This window comes from Mesoplodon bidens (genome assembly GCF_964165515.1).
Source record: "Mesoplodon bidens genome assembly, chromosome: 6".
In the NCBI taxonomy this organism is placed as follows: Eukaryota; Metazoa; Chordata; class Mammalia; order Artiodactyla; family Ziphiidae; genus Mesoplodon; species Mesoplodon bidens.
Genome location: NC_138162.1, coordinates 90,047,971 through 90,063,738, shown reverse-complemented (window position 1 = coordinate 90,063,738; position 15,768 = coordinate 90,047,971). Strand labels below are relative to the sequence as shown.

At 37.3% G+C, this 15,768-nt stretch overlaps 1 long non-coding RNA gene across 1 annotated transcript in view; it reads right to left on the bottom strand.

The window, feature by feature from the left end:
* Window positions 1-9,264: 9,264 nt before the first annotated feature.
* The window catches only part of LOC308618427, a 67,574-nt gene continuing 61,070 nt past the window's right edge, over window positions 9,265-15,768 (bottom strand). Inside the window, exon 5 of the long non-coding RNA XR_014016009.1 lies at window positions 9,265-9,330. This is a non-coding gene — a long non-coding RNA (uncharacterized lncRNA). The remainder of the gene's footprint in view (window positions 9,331-15,768) is intronic.

Below are 15,768 nucleotides of genomic sequence, written 5' to 3'. Positions count from 1 at the left end.
ATACTTGCCAGGATTTTTATTGGAATTGGACCAAATACATAGATCAAAAAGAGGAGAATTGACATCTTAAGTATACTGAGTCTTCTAATCCATGAATAGTCTTCTTTTTATTCATTTTATCAGTGTTTTATAGTTTTAAGCATACAGATCCTGATAAATTTATACCCAAACATTTATTTATTGATTTGGGGCACTATTATAAATGGTACATATTTTCAATTTTGATTTCCAATTGTTACTGTCATTACAGGCATACCTCAGCAATATTGTGGGTTTTGTTCCAGACCAACCAAGCCAAATGTCGCAATAAAGCGAGTCACATAATTTTTTTGATTCCCAGTGCATATAAAAGTTATGTTTATACTATCCTGAAGTCTATTAGGTTGGCAATAGCATTATGTCTATAAAAACAAATACATACCTTAATTTTAAAATACATTAGTGCTGGGCTTCCCTGGTGGTGCAGTGGTTAAGAATCTGCCTGCCAATGCAAGGGACACGGGTTCTAGCCCTGGTCCACGAAGATCCCACATGCTGCGGAGCAACTAAGCCTGCGTGCCACAACTACTGAGCCTGTGCTCTAGAGCCCGCAAGCCACAACTACTGAGCCCTTGCACCACAACTACTGAAGCCCATGCACCTAGAGCCCATGCTCCACAACAAGAGAAGCCACTGCAGTGAGAAGCCCTCACACCGCAACAAAGAGTAGCCCCTGCTCGCCACAACTAGAGAAAGCCTGTGCGCAGCAGCAAAGACCCAACACAGCCAAAAATTAAAAATTAAAAATAAATAAATAAAAATACATTAGTGCTAAAGAATATTAATCATGATTTAAGCCTTCAGCAAGTCTTAATAGTAACATCAAAAATCACTAATCACAGATCACCATAACAAATATAATAATGAAAAAGTTTGACATGTTGTGAGAATTACCAAAATGTGACACAGAGACATGAAGTGAGCAAAAAATGGCATTGACAGACTTGCTCAACACAGGGATGCCACAAACCTTCAATTTGTAGAAAACGCAGTATGTGTGATAGACAATAAGTGAAGTTCAATAAAACAAGATATTCCTTTATATAGGAATACAATTGCTTTTTGCATTTTAATCTCATAGCTTGAGACCTTACCAAACTCACTTTTAAGTTCTAGGAGCATTTTTGTAGATTCTTTGAGACCTTCTTCTTAGGTAGTAAAGTCATCCAGAAAGTTTTATTTTCCATTCTGAATGCCTTTCCTTTTTCTTGCCTTGTTGCACTGGCTAAGAGCTCCATTATGAATGTTGAGTAGAAGTGGTAAGGAAGACATACTTACCTCATTAAATATAACGTTGGCTACAAGATTCTATAGATATCCTTAATCATGTAAAACAAGTTCCCTTTTATTCCTAGAGTACTGATAATTTTATCATGAATAAATGTTGAATTATATCAAAAGTTTTTTCTGCAAGTATTAAAATAATCAAGTGATTTTTCTTCTTTTGCCTGCTAATGTAGTAAATTACAATAATACATTGACTGTTAAAACAACCTAGCGTTCCCAGGATAAACCCTATTTTGTTGTAATGTACATTTTTACATATGACTGGATTCCATTTGCAATTATTTTGTTGAGAATTGGAGCATCTATGTTCATGAAGATCTATAGTTTTCTTGTATTGTCTTTGTTTTGGTATCAGGTAATTCTGGCTTCATAAAATGAGCTGGGAAGTGTCCTGCCCTCTTTTATTTTCTGGAAGGGGTTGTATATAATTGTTATAATTTCTTCCATAAATGTTTGGTATGATTCACCAGTTAAATGACTTGGGCCTGGAGTTTTCTTTCTAAGAAAGTTTGTAACTACAAATTAAATTTCTCTCATAGAAATCAAACTATTCATGTAATTTATTTCTTCATGAATTTTGTAATTTCTGTTTTTCAAGGAATTGGTACATTTCATCTATGTTGTCATATTTATGGACATAGAATTGTTCATAATATTCCCTTATTATACCTTCAGTATCTCTACGGTTTGTAGTGATACCCTCTCTTTCATTCTTGAGATTGGAAATTTATGGCATCTCTCTCTTTCCTTTTCTTGGTCATCTGCCCAGATGTTTATCTTTTTTATTATTATTATTTCAAAGAACTAGATTTTTGTTATATTAATTTTCTATAATGTTTGTTTTCAATTTCATTGATTTCTGTTCTTTGTAATTTTTTTTCTGCTAGTTTTGAGTTTAGTTTGTCCTTTTTTTAGTTTCTTAAAGTGAAAACATAGATTATTGATTTGAGGCCTTTCTTCTTTTCTAATGTAAGCATTTTTAGCACTATAAATTTTCCTCTAAGCACTGTTTTAGCTGCACAGATTTTAGTATGTTAACTTTCATTCAGTTCAAAATATCTTAAAATTTCCTAGGAGGTTTCTTTACAAGTATATTTTTAGTTTCTAAATATTTGGAGTTTTCCATATATTTCTATAATTGTAGTTTAATTTTGCTATGACCAGAAAACATACTTTGTATGATCTCAATTCTTTTAAAATTGTTCAGGTTTGTTTTATGGCCCAGGATATGGTATATCTTGGTGAATGTTCCTTGTGCACTTGAAAAGAATGTGTATTTGGCTGTTGTTGTGTTTAGAGTTCTACAAAAGTCAAATAGTTGATAATGTTGTTCAGATCTTCTATATACTTGCTGGTTTTCTGTCTACTTGTATTGATTACTGAGAGGATTTTGAGGTCTCTAAGTTTAATAGATTTGTACATTTCTCCATTCAATTTTATCAGGTTTTCTTGTGTATCTTGAAGCTCTGCTTTTAGGTGTACACTATTAGGATTGTTATATCTTCTTGCCAAGCGGACATTTCTTATCAGTATATAATGTCCTTGGTATTTTTCCTTGATCTGATATTAATAAAGCCACTCCAGCTTTCTTTTTATTAGTATTTATATTGTATACGTGCTTGCATTACTTTGTTTTAAACTTGTTTATATTCTATAGTCAGGTCCTGTATTATCTTTTTTAACCCTGTCTTTTAATTAATGTGGTTGGAAGATATACATTTAATGAAATCGTTAATTTATTTGGACTAAGGTCTACCATTTATTTTGTTTGTCCTCTCTGTGTTGTTACTCTGTCTTCCCTTTTCTGCATTTTATTGGATCTTAAAATATTTTTAGTATTTTACCTATTGGCTTTTTATTGTATCTTTCTGTAAAATTATTTTAGAGTTTGCTCTGGGAATTACAATATACGTACCTAACTTTTCAGTTTACTTAGAATTCACATTTTACCACTTCAAGTGAAATGTAAAAGTCTTACAACCATATTGTCCCTCTAGCCTTCCCCTTTATGTTGCAATTGTCATACATATTACATCTACTTATGTTGAAAACCCCATCAGACATATTATAATTTTTGCCATTGATAGTCATAATTATCTTAAAGAATTTAAGTAGAAAAAAATATTATATTCTATTTATCCAGATATTTATCATGTATATTACTTTTTCTGTCATACTTTTCTGCATCTCAATTACCATTCACTTAAAGTCAAGTCCAAAACTTGGGTGTCATCTTTTATTCTCTTGTCCTCACACTCCATGTCCAATTTATTAGCAAGCTAGCTCCACTTGCAAAAGTATATCTTGAATATGTCTACTTCTCTCCTTCAAATTCATGGCACCCCAGTCTAGGCCATCATCATTTCTTACCTGTGTAATGGTAACAGTCTCCTGACTGATCTCTCCTTCCACTCAGTCCCTGTTCATGCCATTTCTCAAACAGCAGCCAAAGTGTTCAAAGTGGGTTTTTTGTTTGTTTTGTTTTAATTAATTAATTAATTAATTTATATTTTTAATAGAAATTTATTGGAGTATAATTGCTTCACAATACCATGTTAGTTTCTGCTGCACAACAAAGTAAATCAGCCATATGCATACACATGTCCCCATATCCCCTCCCTCTTGAGCCTCCCTCCCATCCTCCCTATCCCACCTCTCTAGGTCATTGCAAAGCACCAAGCCCATCTCCCTGTGCTTTGCTTCTGCTTCCCACCAGTCAACTATTTTACATTCAGTAGTGTATATATGTCGATGCTACTCTCACTTCGCCCCAGATTCGGCCTCCCACCCCATGTCATCAAGTCCATTCTCTATGTCTACCTCTTTATTCCTGTCCTGCAACTAGGTTCATCAGTACCATTTTTTTTTTAGATTCCATTTATATGCGTTAGCATACAGTATTTGTTTTTCTCTTTCTGACTTACTTCATTCTATATGACAGACACTAGGTTCATCCACCTCACTACAAGTAACTCAATTTTGCTTCTTTTTATGGCTGAGTAATATTCCATTGTATATATGTGCCACATCTTCTTTATCCATTCATCTGTTGATGGACATTGAAGTTGGTTCCATGTCCTACCTATTGTAAATAGTGCTGCAATAGAACACTGTGGTGCATGTCTCTTTTTGAATTATGTTTTTTTCAGGGTATATGCCCAGTAGTGGGATTGCTGGCTCATATGGTAGTTCTATTTTTAGTTTTTTAAAAAACCTCCATACTCTTTTCCATAGTGGTTATATCAATTTACATTTCCACCAACAGTGCAGGAGGGCTCCCTTTGCACCACACCCTTTCCAGCATTTATTGTTTCTAGATTTTTTTTGATAATAGGCATTCTGACTGGCATGAGGTGATACCTCATTGTAGTTTCGATGTGCATTTCTCTAATAATTAGAGATGTTGAGCATCTTTTTATGTGCCTCTTGGCCATCTGTATGTCTTCCTTGGTGAAATGTCTATTTAGGTCTTCCACCCATTTTTTAATTGGATTGTTTGTTTTTTTGATATTGAGCTCCATGACCTGTTTGTATATTTTGGAGATTAATCCTTTGTCTGTTGTTTCATTTGAAAATATTTTCTCCCATTCTGAGGGTTCTTTTTGTCTTGTTTATGGTTTCCTTTGCTGTGCAAGAGCTTTTAAGTTTAATTAAGCCACATTTGTTTATTTTTGTTTTTATTTCTCTTACTCTAGGAGGTGGGTCAAAAAAGATCTTGCTGTGGTTTATGTCAAAGAGTGTTTTTCCTGTGTTTTCCTCTAAAAGTTTTATAGTGTCTGGTCATACATTTAAGTCTTTAATCCATTTGGAGTTTATTTTTGTATATGGTGTTAGGGAGTGTTCTAATTTCATTCTCTTACATGTAGTGTCCAGGTTTCTCAGCAACACTTATTGAAGAGGCTATCTTTTCTCCATTGTATGTTCTTGCCTCCTTTGTCATAAATTAGGTGCCCATAGGTGCATGGGTATACCTCTGGGCTTTCTACCCTGTTCCATTGATCTGTATTTCTGTTTTTGTGCCAGTACCATACTGTCTTGATTACTGTAGCTTTGTGGTATAGTTTGAAGTTGGGGAGCCTGATTCCTCCAGCTCCGTTTTTCTTTCTCAAGATTGCTTTGGCTATTTGGGGTCTTTTGTGTTTCCATACAAATTGTAAGATTTTTTGTTTTAATTCTGTGGAAAATGCCATTGGTAATTTGATAGGGATTGCATTGACTCTGTAGATTGCTTTGGGTAGTATAGTCATTTTCACAATATTGATTCTTCCAATCCAAGAACATGGCATATTTCTCCATCTGTTTATGTCACCTTTGATTTCTTTCATCAGTGTTTTATAGTTTTCTGAGTATAAGTCTTTCGCCTCCTTAGGCAGGTTTATTCCTAGGTATTTTATTCTTTTGTTGCAATGGTAAATGGGAGTGTTTCCTTAATTTCCCCTTTTGAGTTTTCATTGTTGGTATATAGGACTACCAGAGATTTCTGTGCATTAATTTTGTATCCTGCAACCTTACCAAATTTACTGATTAGTTCTAGTAGTTTTCTGATGGCATCTTTAGGATTTCCTATGTAGAGTTTCATGTCATTGGCAAATATGACAGTTTTACTTTTTCCTTTCCAATTTGTATTCCTTTTATTTCTTTTTCTTCTCTGATTGCTGTGGCTAGGACTTCCAGAACTATGTTGAATAAGAGTCGTGAGAGTGGACATCCTTGTCTTGTTCCTGATCCTAGTGGAAATGCTTTCAGTTTTTCACCATTGAGTATGATGCTTGCTGTGGGTTTGTCATATATGGCCTTATTTTGTTGAAGTCAGTTCCCTCTATGCCCATTTCCTGGAGAGTTTTTATCATAAATGGGTGTTGAATTTTGTCAAAAGCTTTTTCTGCATCTATTGAGATGATCATGTTTTTTATTCCTTAATTTGTTAACGTGGTGTATCACACTGATGGATTTGCATATATTGAAGAATCCTTGCATCCCTGGGATAAATCTCACTTGATCATGATGTATGATCCTTTTAATGTGCTGTTAGATTCTGTTTGCTAGTATTTTGTTCAGGACATTCGTCAGTGATATTGGTCTATAATTTTTTTGTGATATCTTTTTCTGGTTTTGGAATCAGGGTGATGGTGGCTTCATAGAATGAATTTGGGAGGGTTTCTCCCTCTACAGTTTTTTGGAAGAGTTTGACAAGGATCAGCGTTAGCTCTTCTCTAAATGTTTGATAGAATTCACCTGTGAAGCCATCTGGTCCTGGACTTTTGTTTGTTGGAAGATTTTTAATTACGGTTTCAATTTCATTACTTGTGATAGGTCTGTTTTTATTTTCTATTTCTTCCTGGTTCAGTCTTGGAAAATTGCACCTTTCTGAGAATTTGTCCATTTCTTCATGGTTGTCCATTTTATTGGCATATAGTTGTTTGTAGTAGCCTCTTATAATCCTTTGTATTTCTGCTGTGTCAGTTGTGATTTCTCCCTTTTCATTTCTAATTTTATTATTTTTATTTTTTATGTATTTATTTTTTAAAATTTATTTATTTATTTATATTTATTTTTGGCTGTGTTGGGTCTTCGTTTCTGTGCAAGGGCGTTCTCCAGTTGCGGCGAGCAGGGGCCACTCTTCATCATAGTGCGTGGGCCTCTCACTATTGCGGCCACTCCCATTGCTGAGCACAGGCTCCAGACGCGCAGGCTCAGTAGTTGTGGCTCACGGGCTTAGCCGCTCCGCAGCATGTGGGATCTTCCCAGGCCAGGGCTCAAACCCGTGTCCCCTGCACTGGCAGGCAGACTCCCAACCACTGCGCCTCCAGGGAAGCCCCTCTAATTTTATTGATTTGCGTCCTCTCCCTTTTTTTCTTGATGAGACTGGCTAAGAGTTTATCAATTTTGTTTATCTTCTCAAAGAACCAGCTTTTAGTTTTATTGATCTTTGTTATTATTTTCTTCATTTCTATTTCATTTATTTCTGCTCTGATCTTTATGATTTCTTTCCTTCTACTGACTTTGGGTTTTCTTTGTTCTTCTTTCTCTAGTTGTTTTAAGTGTAGGGTTAGATTGTTTATTTGAGATTTTTCTTGTTTCTTGAGGTGAGATTGAATTGCTATAAACTTCCCTCTTAGAATTGCTTTTGCTGTGTCCCATAGGTTTTGGGTTGTCGTGTTTTCACTGTCATTTGTTTCTATGTACTTTTTAATTAATTCTTTGATTTCTTCAGTGATCTCTTGGTTATTTAGTAGCACACTGTTTAGCCTCCAGGTATTTGTGTTTTTTACAGGTTTTTTTCTGTAGTTGATTTCCAATCTCATAGCGTTGTGGTCAGAAAAGATGCTTGATATGATTTTAATTTTCTTAAATTTTCCAAGCCTTGATTTGTGACCCAAGATGTCATCTATCCTGTTGAATGTTCCATGTGCACTTGAAAGCAAGTGTATTCTGCCACTTTTGGGTGGAATATTCTATAAATATCAATTAGATATATCTGGTCTATTATGTCATTTAAAGGTTGTGTTTCCTTATTTATTTTGTTTGGATGATCTGTCCATTGGTGTAAGTGGGGTGTTAAAGTCCCCTACTATTATTGTGTTACTGTCGATTTCTCCTTTCATGGTTGTTAGTATTTGCCTTATGTATGGAGGTGCTCCTATGTTGGGTGCATAAGCATTTAGAATTGTTATACCTTCTTCTTGGATTGATCCTTTGATCATTAGGTAGTGTCTTCCTTATCTCTCATAACAGTCTTTAAAGTCTATTTTATCTGATATGAGTATTGCTACTCCGGCTTTCTTTTGATTTCCATTTTCAGGGAGTATCTTTTTCCATCCCTTCACTTTCAGTCTGTATGTGTCCCTAGGTCTGAAGTGGGTCTCTTGTAGACAGCATATATATGGGTGTTGTTTTTGTATTCATTCAGCCAGTCTGTGTCTTTTGGTTGGGGCATTTAATCCATTTACATGCAAGGTTATTATCAATATGTATGTTCCTATTACCATTTTCTTAATTGTTTGGGGTTTGTTTTTGTGGGTCTTTTTCTTCTCTTGTGTTTCCACTTAGAGAAGTTTCTTTAGCACTTGTTGTAAAGCTGGTTTGGTGGTGCTGAATTCTCCTAGCTTTTGTTTGTCTGAAAAGTTTTTGACTTCTCCATTGAATTTGAATGAGATTCTTGCTGGGTAGAGTAATCTTGGTTATACATTTTCTCTTTCATCACTTTAAGTATATCCTGCCACTCCCTTCTGGCCTGCAGAGATTCCACTGAAAAATCAGCTGATAACCTTATGGGGATTCCTTTGTATGTTATTTTTTGTTTTTCCCTTGTTGCTTTTAATATTTTTTCTTTGAATTTAATTTTTGTTAGTTTGATTAATATGTGCCTTGGTGTGTTTTTCCTAGGGTTTATCCTGTATTGGACTCTCTGTGCTTTCTGGACTTGGGTGACTACTTCCTTTTCCATGTTAGGGAATTTTTCCACTATAATCTCTTCAAATATTTTCCCAGACCCTTTCTTTTTCTCTTCTTCTTCTGAGACCCGTATAATTTGAATGTTGGTGCATTTAGTGTTGTCCCAGAGGTCTCTGAGATTGTTTTCAATTCTTTTCATTCTTTTTTCTTTATTCTGTTCCTTGGCAGTTATTTCCACCATAACTGGATCCATGTTTACTTTTAAAACTTTGAAATGTTTTGGATCCCATGTGCACCCATCTTCCATTTTATTCCTCTCCCTTGACCCCAGAATTAAGCCCTAAATTAAATTTGGTGTTTATCACTCCCATACATGTCTTCCTACTTTTACTATATATGTATGTCTGCTCAGGCTGATATAACAAAATACCACAGACTGGGTAGTTTAAACAACAGAAATTTATTTTCTCAAACTTCTGGATGCTGGACACCCAAGATCAAGGCACCAGCAGAGTTGGGGTTTGTTGATTCCTCTTGTCCTGGCTTATAGACACCCATTTTCTTGCTGTGTCCTACATGGCCTTTCTTCTGTGCTTGTGCATGCGCATACTAGATGGAGAGGAGGAGGAGAGGGAGAGAGAGATCTCTAGTGTCTCTGCCTCTTTTTATAAGGATTACCAGTCCTTTCAAATTAGAACTCTACCTTAAAGATTTCATTTAACCTTAATAAATTCCTTAAGGGTTCTATCTCCAAATATAGTCACATTGAGGTGTTAGGGCTTCAACATATGAATTGTAGGGGACATAATTCAATCTATAACAGTATGGATCCTTAAAAATTGATAGATAGATAGATAGACAGACAGACACTGTGGTAAAAGATGATATAAGCATATATATTTACCTCAACTAATGAAACCTAAGGAAATTGCTACTGGTAATTTTCCATTTAATAGTTGTGCTTTCCTCAACCAAACCCCCTAATTTTATCAATCCTGTTTTCACTAATGTTTCCAAACTCTAAGAAAAATCTGGGTGAGTCTAAGTTACAAAGTAGAAAAGTCATCTCTGAGACTTGATAATATACAATGTGATAAAAATTATGTATTTTATATTCTTCATCTTTATATCCATATACCTTAAGTCTCTCTTGTGTGAAACAAGTATTATGTAATTATAATAATTAAAATTAAAATGTTGTTTTGAGATGAAGACAAGAATTTTATCTCCTAGCCTTTTAATAAAAAGCATTTCTTTCGAGTTCCTTGGTGGTCCAGTGGTTAGGACACAGTGCTTTCACTGCTGTGGCCTGGGTTCAATCCCTGGTTGGGGAACTAAGGTCCTGCAAGCCACATGGCAAAAAAAAAAAAAAAAATTAAGAAAAAGCATTTCTTTTTGAAAAAACAATCCTTTATTAAAAATTATGTAGAGGGCTTCCCTGGTGGCACAGTGGTTGAGAGTCCACCTGCCGATGCAGGGGACACAGGTTTGTGCCCCGGTCCAGGAAGATCCCACATGCCGCGGAGCGGCTAGGCCCATGAGCCATGGCCGCTGAGCCTGCGCGTCCGGAGCCTGTGTTCCACAATGGGAGAGGCCACAACAGTGAGAGGCCCGTGTACCGCAAAAAAAAAAAAAAAAAGTATGTAGAGAAGAAAAATGTAATTTACAAAGCCTTTTGATTGGTCAAGTTTAGTGTAATGGAAAAAAAGTTCTAATCCATATCCAGCACTGGAGCCATCATATTTCCATTTTGTAGTCAACTGGATAAATTTTCTTTCATTCCACCTCTCAGAATTTGTCCTTTTGAGGCAGACAAACAACTCAGCCTTGGCAATACTATCTCTTATTTAACAATCTATTTCAGACTTATTCTTGGCAGTTAACAATGACCTCACATTGCTGACACATTTTCAGTGTGTGTGTGGCTGTGTATGAAATGTTGCTATCTTCCTACATTGCTCTCCCCTTTGTTCATCAACCTTGTCTTGTTTCCTACTCTGTCTTGCAGCTCTAATTGTTTTTACTCCTTTGAAATCATCTGAGAAAAGAAGGTCCTAAATGAATAGTATCCCTTTCCAGTCCTTGCTGCCAGCTTAGAAAATTTCCAGTTTCTTCCTCCCTGAATATTTTTGGTTTTGTTAAGATATTTTTTCTTCCCATCACGCCTAATCAAGACCTAGGCCCACCCAATCGTCTTCCAGCAGGAATACCCCCAAGGCCTTCGGATGCCATAATGGAAGAGCATGAGGTTCTAAATAAGAACACTTGATATAAGTCATAATCTTGCCACTTCCTAGCTAGAGACCCTTGAGCAAATGACTGAGCTGCTCTGGGATTCAGTTTCCTCATCTGTAAATATGGGGGTGATCATTATATCTAACTTTTAGGGTTGTTTTAAAGGATTAAATAAATATATATGAATGTTCTTGAGAAGTGTAATTCAGTGATACTGACTTCTGTTCAGTTCAATAAACATTTGTTAGTAACTAACAGGGGTGGCAAACTCAAAAGATGTCAATACATGCAGCAGGCAGGGTTCCATGCATTAGGGAGCAGGGAGAATGTGTGTCTGGAGAACTAGAGGTCACAAGCCTGTCTGAGGATGATAACCACTGCTCAGTCCCAGCCCACAGTTTGCATCTGCCACATCGTATGGCAGGCCCCAGAAACGCAAAGAAAAATATCTGGTGTGTGGTAGACTTTGCAATGCACTGCCCCATCCCCCTTCAGGAAATGAAGTGCTGTCCCAGCTGCAGAAAGTGCTGTCAGCAGATGGCCTTCAGCTGTCAACCACTGCAAGCATTGCTTCGGCTGCAGAGCTGCCTCTTCCAATGTCATGCCCCTTCCTGGGATGGTCCATGCCAAATGATTGATCAGGTAAGGGATGCCCGGCCATCCCATGCCAATTTAGAACAACTCTGAAAGGGCACTCAGCTCCAGACCTCTTTATGGTGTTGGATGAGGCAGCTGGGTTTGCAACAGGGCTTGATTTCTCCCTTGGCCCACTCCTGCTGCCTTCTCCTTTCCACAGGTGTTCATCCCAAGGGCACTCCTGAATAAACATCTTGTACACTAAAGTCTGTCTCAGAATCTGCTTCCTGGGGAATCCAATCTGCAATACAATTCTTGAACTAATGAAACAATTTTTGTGGTAAGCTAGGTAGACAGATGATATCAATATCGTATAAGTGCTAGGATAAATATACACGCAAAAGCGACGGGAAGGAAGGAGGGAGGGAGCATCTAGTTCAACCAAGGGTACTCAAGTTAAGTCTTTCCAGAGCAGACAAGCTTGAGTTTACTTTTGAAGGCTAATTAGGGTGTAATCAGATAAAGAAGAGGGAACAGATATTCCAGGTAGAGAAAGAAAAGGCTAAAAGCAGATATCCAAGGAATAGAGACTCGGGTATCCATGAAGGACCACCAGCAACTTGTTCTAATAAAACTTAATAGAATAGAACCTAAAAGAACTAATAGAACATAAATTCTAAACTGAGGATTGGCATGAGATAAAGTGAGAGAGAAAAGTTATAACTTAAGAGCTTGGCCTTGATCCAGTAGATAATGGTGATTGAAGATTTTTCTTCCTAGCTCTTTGGAACTTGTTCTTTCTTTCCCCCAACAAGCTTTACATGTTGGTCTTTCATGGAACCTATTTTCATTCAATAGGACTATCTTGAGAAACCTCATCTCTTGACATAATTTAAAATCTAGATATGAACATCCAACTCAAAGTCTCCACTTGAATGGCCTGCAAGAACCACAAACTGGATGTGTCCAAAATTGAGTTCATTACCTGCAGTTCGTACACCTCATCTTTTTGAATTCCCTACCCCGGTGAACATTAGCACTGTCTATCTACCCAGTTGCCCAAACCAGAGTCCTAGGCATCAGTCTTGATCTCTTTCTCTCCTTCACCCTCCAAGTTCAATCCTTCAATGTCTCCTATGAATAATACCACTTTAATATATTTTGGATCATTCTGTATCTACCACTACTTCCTGAGTTCAGTAAAAGCTCTTAACAACTGGCTAATCTGCCTCCAATTTTACCCCTTTCAAATCTCTTTTCCAAACAACTATAAGAGTAATCCTTCCAAAACACAAATCTGATCATGCCAATCCTCAGCTTAAAGTTCTCTGGGGTCCTCATAATCTTTGAGATGAAGTCTAAAGTCCTTAAAACTCTTCATCATCTGACCAGTGATTTCATACTTTCTGCTTCGCCCACACCATATTACTTTAAATTCTTCCAGCTCTTTATGCTCTCTCTTGCTTTTAGGATGTGCACCAGGTTGCACTCATAGCCTGAAATATCTTTCCGTACCTGTCTCTCCTCCTCTCCTTCCTTTTACCTGATTAACTCCTATCAGTCCTTCAGGGCTAAGCTTAGGTGTTAATTTCTCCAGGGAGTTTTCTCTGCCACTCTTACCCTTATTATGAGATAAGTGCCTGGTTTATAATTCTATCTATCTATACTTACTTCTCTCTACCATGAGATTATAATTGAAGGCAGAGAACATGTCTTATTCATTTTTGAATTTCTAACATTTAGCATAATATATGGCACATATTAGTTTACAATAAATATTTTCTAAATAAAAGAATGAATGAAACAGAATTTGATATTTAAATGCTCACTCTGATGGCAATGTGGGTCACAGTTTCAAGAGGGAACTTACTAGAGGTTGGAAGACAGGTTACAAGAAGTAGTAATGACCTAAACCAGAAAACTGGGAGTAGAAATAAAGAAAAAAAGGAGTTAGAGAGAGATATATCTTGGAGGCAAAATGAGCAGAATTGGTGATAGGACATCGGGGTGAGAGAAAGATTGTGGTATAAAATGATTCCTAGATTTCTGACTTGGGCACTAAAATAGTGATACCTTAACTATGACAATACAAGGGAATAAAGGGCATAAAGATGATGAGTGTGATGAATTCATTCAGGGCATGTTGAGAGTGAGATGCCAAGGGGAGATTCAGGTGGAGTTATTTGGACATCCACCTACAGGGTGAAGGGAGGAGAAGAAACTATAAATGGGATGGTCCACAGGAACAGTGAAGGTATGGAGGTGGAGCACAGTGGAAACTCCAACTTTGCTACCGATTGTGCTGGATCTCTTCCTTTTGCCCCTCCAGATCCACTCTCTGCCCTGCCCCGGGAGACTGACTTATATGGATGACACCAGTGGGCTTCTATGTCCTCTGGTTTTGTTTGGGTTTAGTCAATGTGGGAGACCAAGAGTATATAGAAGGAGAGAGAAGAGTGAAGGCTGGATATTTATTCTCCAGCTTGCTCCCTGCTTCATCCCTCCACCAAATGTCACAGCAACTCTCAGGTAGCCTCTTCAGGCAACCACCTCTCCAGGTTCCAGGAACTGACCCTTGCCCCATCAGGCCTAGGTGGGTTAATGAAGCCACGTGTTATTAGCATGGGCTGTTCCTAAGCCACACATGCTTCACAAACAGACCCTTCATTAAATTCTCTTCAATTACCCAGCTTGAATATGCCATCCATTTCCTAAAGAGACCCTGAGTGATACATAGGGAATCCTAGGAAAGAAAAGATAGGCAAACTGATCTGATAAATTAACTCTATTCCAGTGATTTAGTGGATTACCTTTCTGAAAGAGTCTTCTCTGAAAACTAAAGGAATAACTCTAACAGTGGGAATTTCAGGTCCCTAAGACAAATGAGTAAGTTGTTGGTAGCCAGGATGACGGTAATGGGAAATAACTTGGGAATCCCACAAATTAAATTTCAAGGAGGCACCTTCCAAAGGGCTAAATAACTGTACAAATGCATCACTTGTAGGTATCCATGGTGACATGGTATCATATTATAATGAACTTTGTGAGACAGTAATGACAGGGGCTACAAATAACTGGGTATAAAATGCTGGTGGGTTGGGGGAACGGATCTAACAGTACTACACTCTTGCCACTCAGTGACACCCACCCCACTTGAGTCTAATAGCTGGGCATCAAAATAGAGCAAAAGAAATGTAAGAATATTAGGAGAAATTCAGCTGTCTACTCCACTGGAACCACAGATTAATATTTATATATCTTGTTGCATTGAAGATGTGGTTTTGATAAACACATATGGCTTCAACATTATCTTTTTTAAAGCTGGACAATGGCCTTTCTTGAAGCTCCTCAAAATATAATACGGGCCACTGTTGACTCTGCCCCAGTTCTACGATATCTCCTTCCATGTCTGTATCCTCTTGGTCATCTTTACTGCTCCACAGTTTACAACTCACTTTCTACATGAACGCTCTAAAGCAATTCCACTTGACTCAAGGCAGCTATTGTCATAGCTATAACCCCTCAGCAGCCCTTATCTTGCTAGCTTGTTTACAGAAAGTGGCCAGATTGCAAATTTAATTTGTTTTTCTATGATTTATCCAATCAATCCTGCCAAAATGCAGGGGGAAAAATAATGGAGGCTACTCGAGAACAATTAAAACGTCAGCATGTTTAGAGACTTAACAGTAATTCAAATATGAAATAGTTTTGATGTTGATATTCAAGTCATTAGAACTTAGTGTTAATCAGGCCATTAGAACTTTGCATTAACTTACCAGTTAGCCAAGAAGGGCAGTGGACCCAGGGCTATGGGTTGCTTATCTCAAGTCAACAATCTAAATCAAATAAAAGAAAAATCCCAAACTTGGCAGTAACCCTAGAGTCCCATCTCTTCTAACTTGCTTCTTTTTTTAATAGATCTTTATTGGAGTATAACTGCTTCACAATACTGTGCTAGTTTCTGTTGTACGCCAAAGTGAATCAGCCATATGCATACATATATCCCCACATCCCCTCCCTCTTGAACCTCCCTCCATCCTCCCTAGCCCACCCCTCTAGATCATCGCAAAGCACGGAGTTGATCTCCCTGTGCTATGCTGCTGCTTCCCACTAGCTATCTATTTTACATTCGGTAGTGTATACATGTCCATGCCACTCTCTCACTTCACCCCAGCTTCCCCCTCCCTCCCTCCTCAAGTCCATTCTCTATGTCTACATCTTTATTCATGCCCTGCA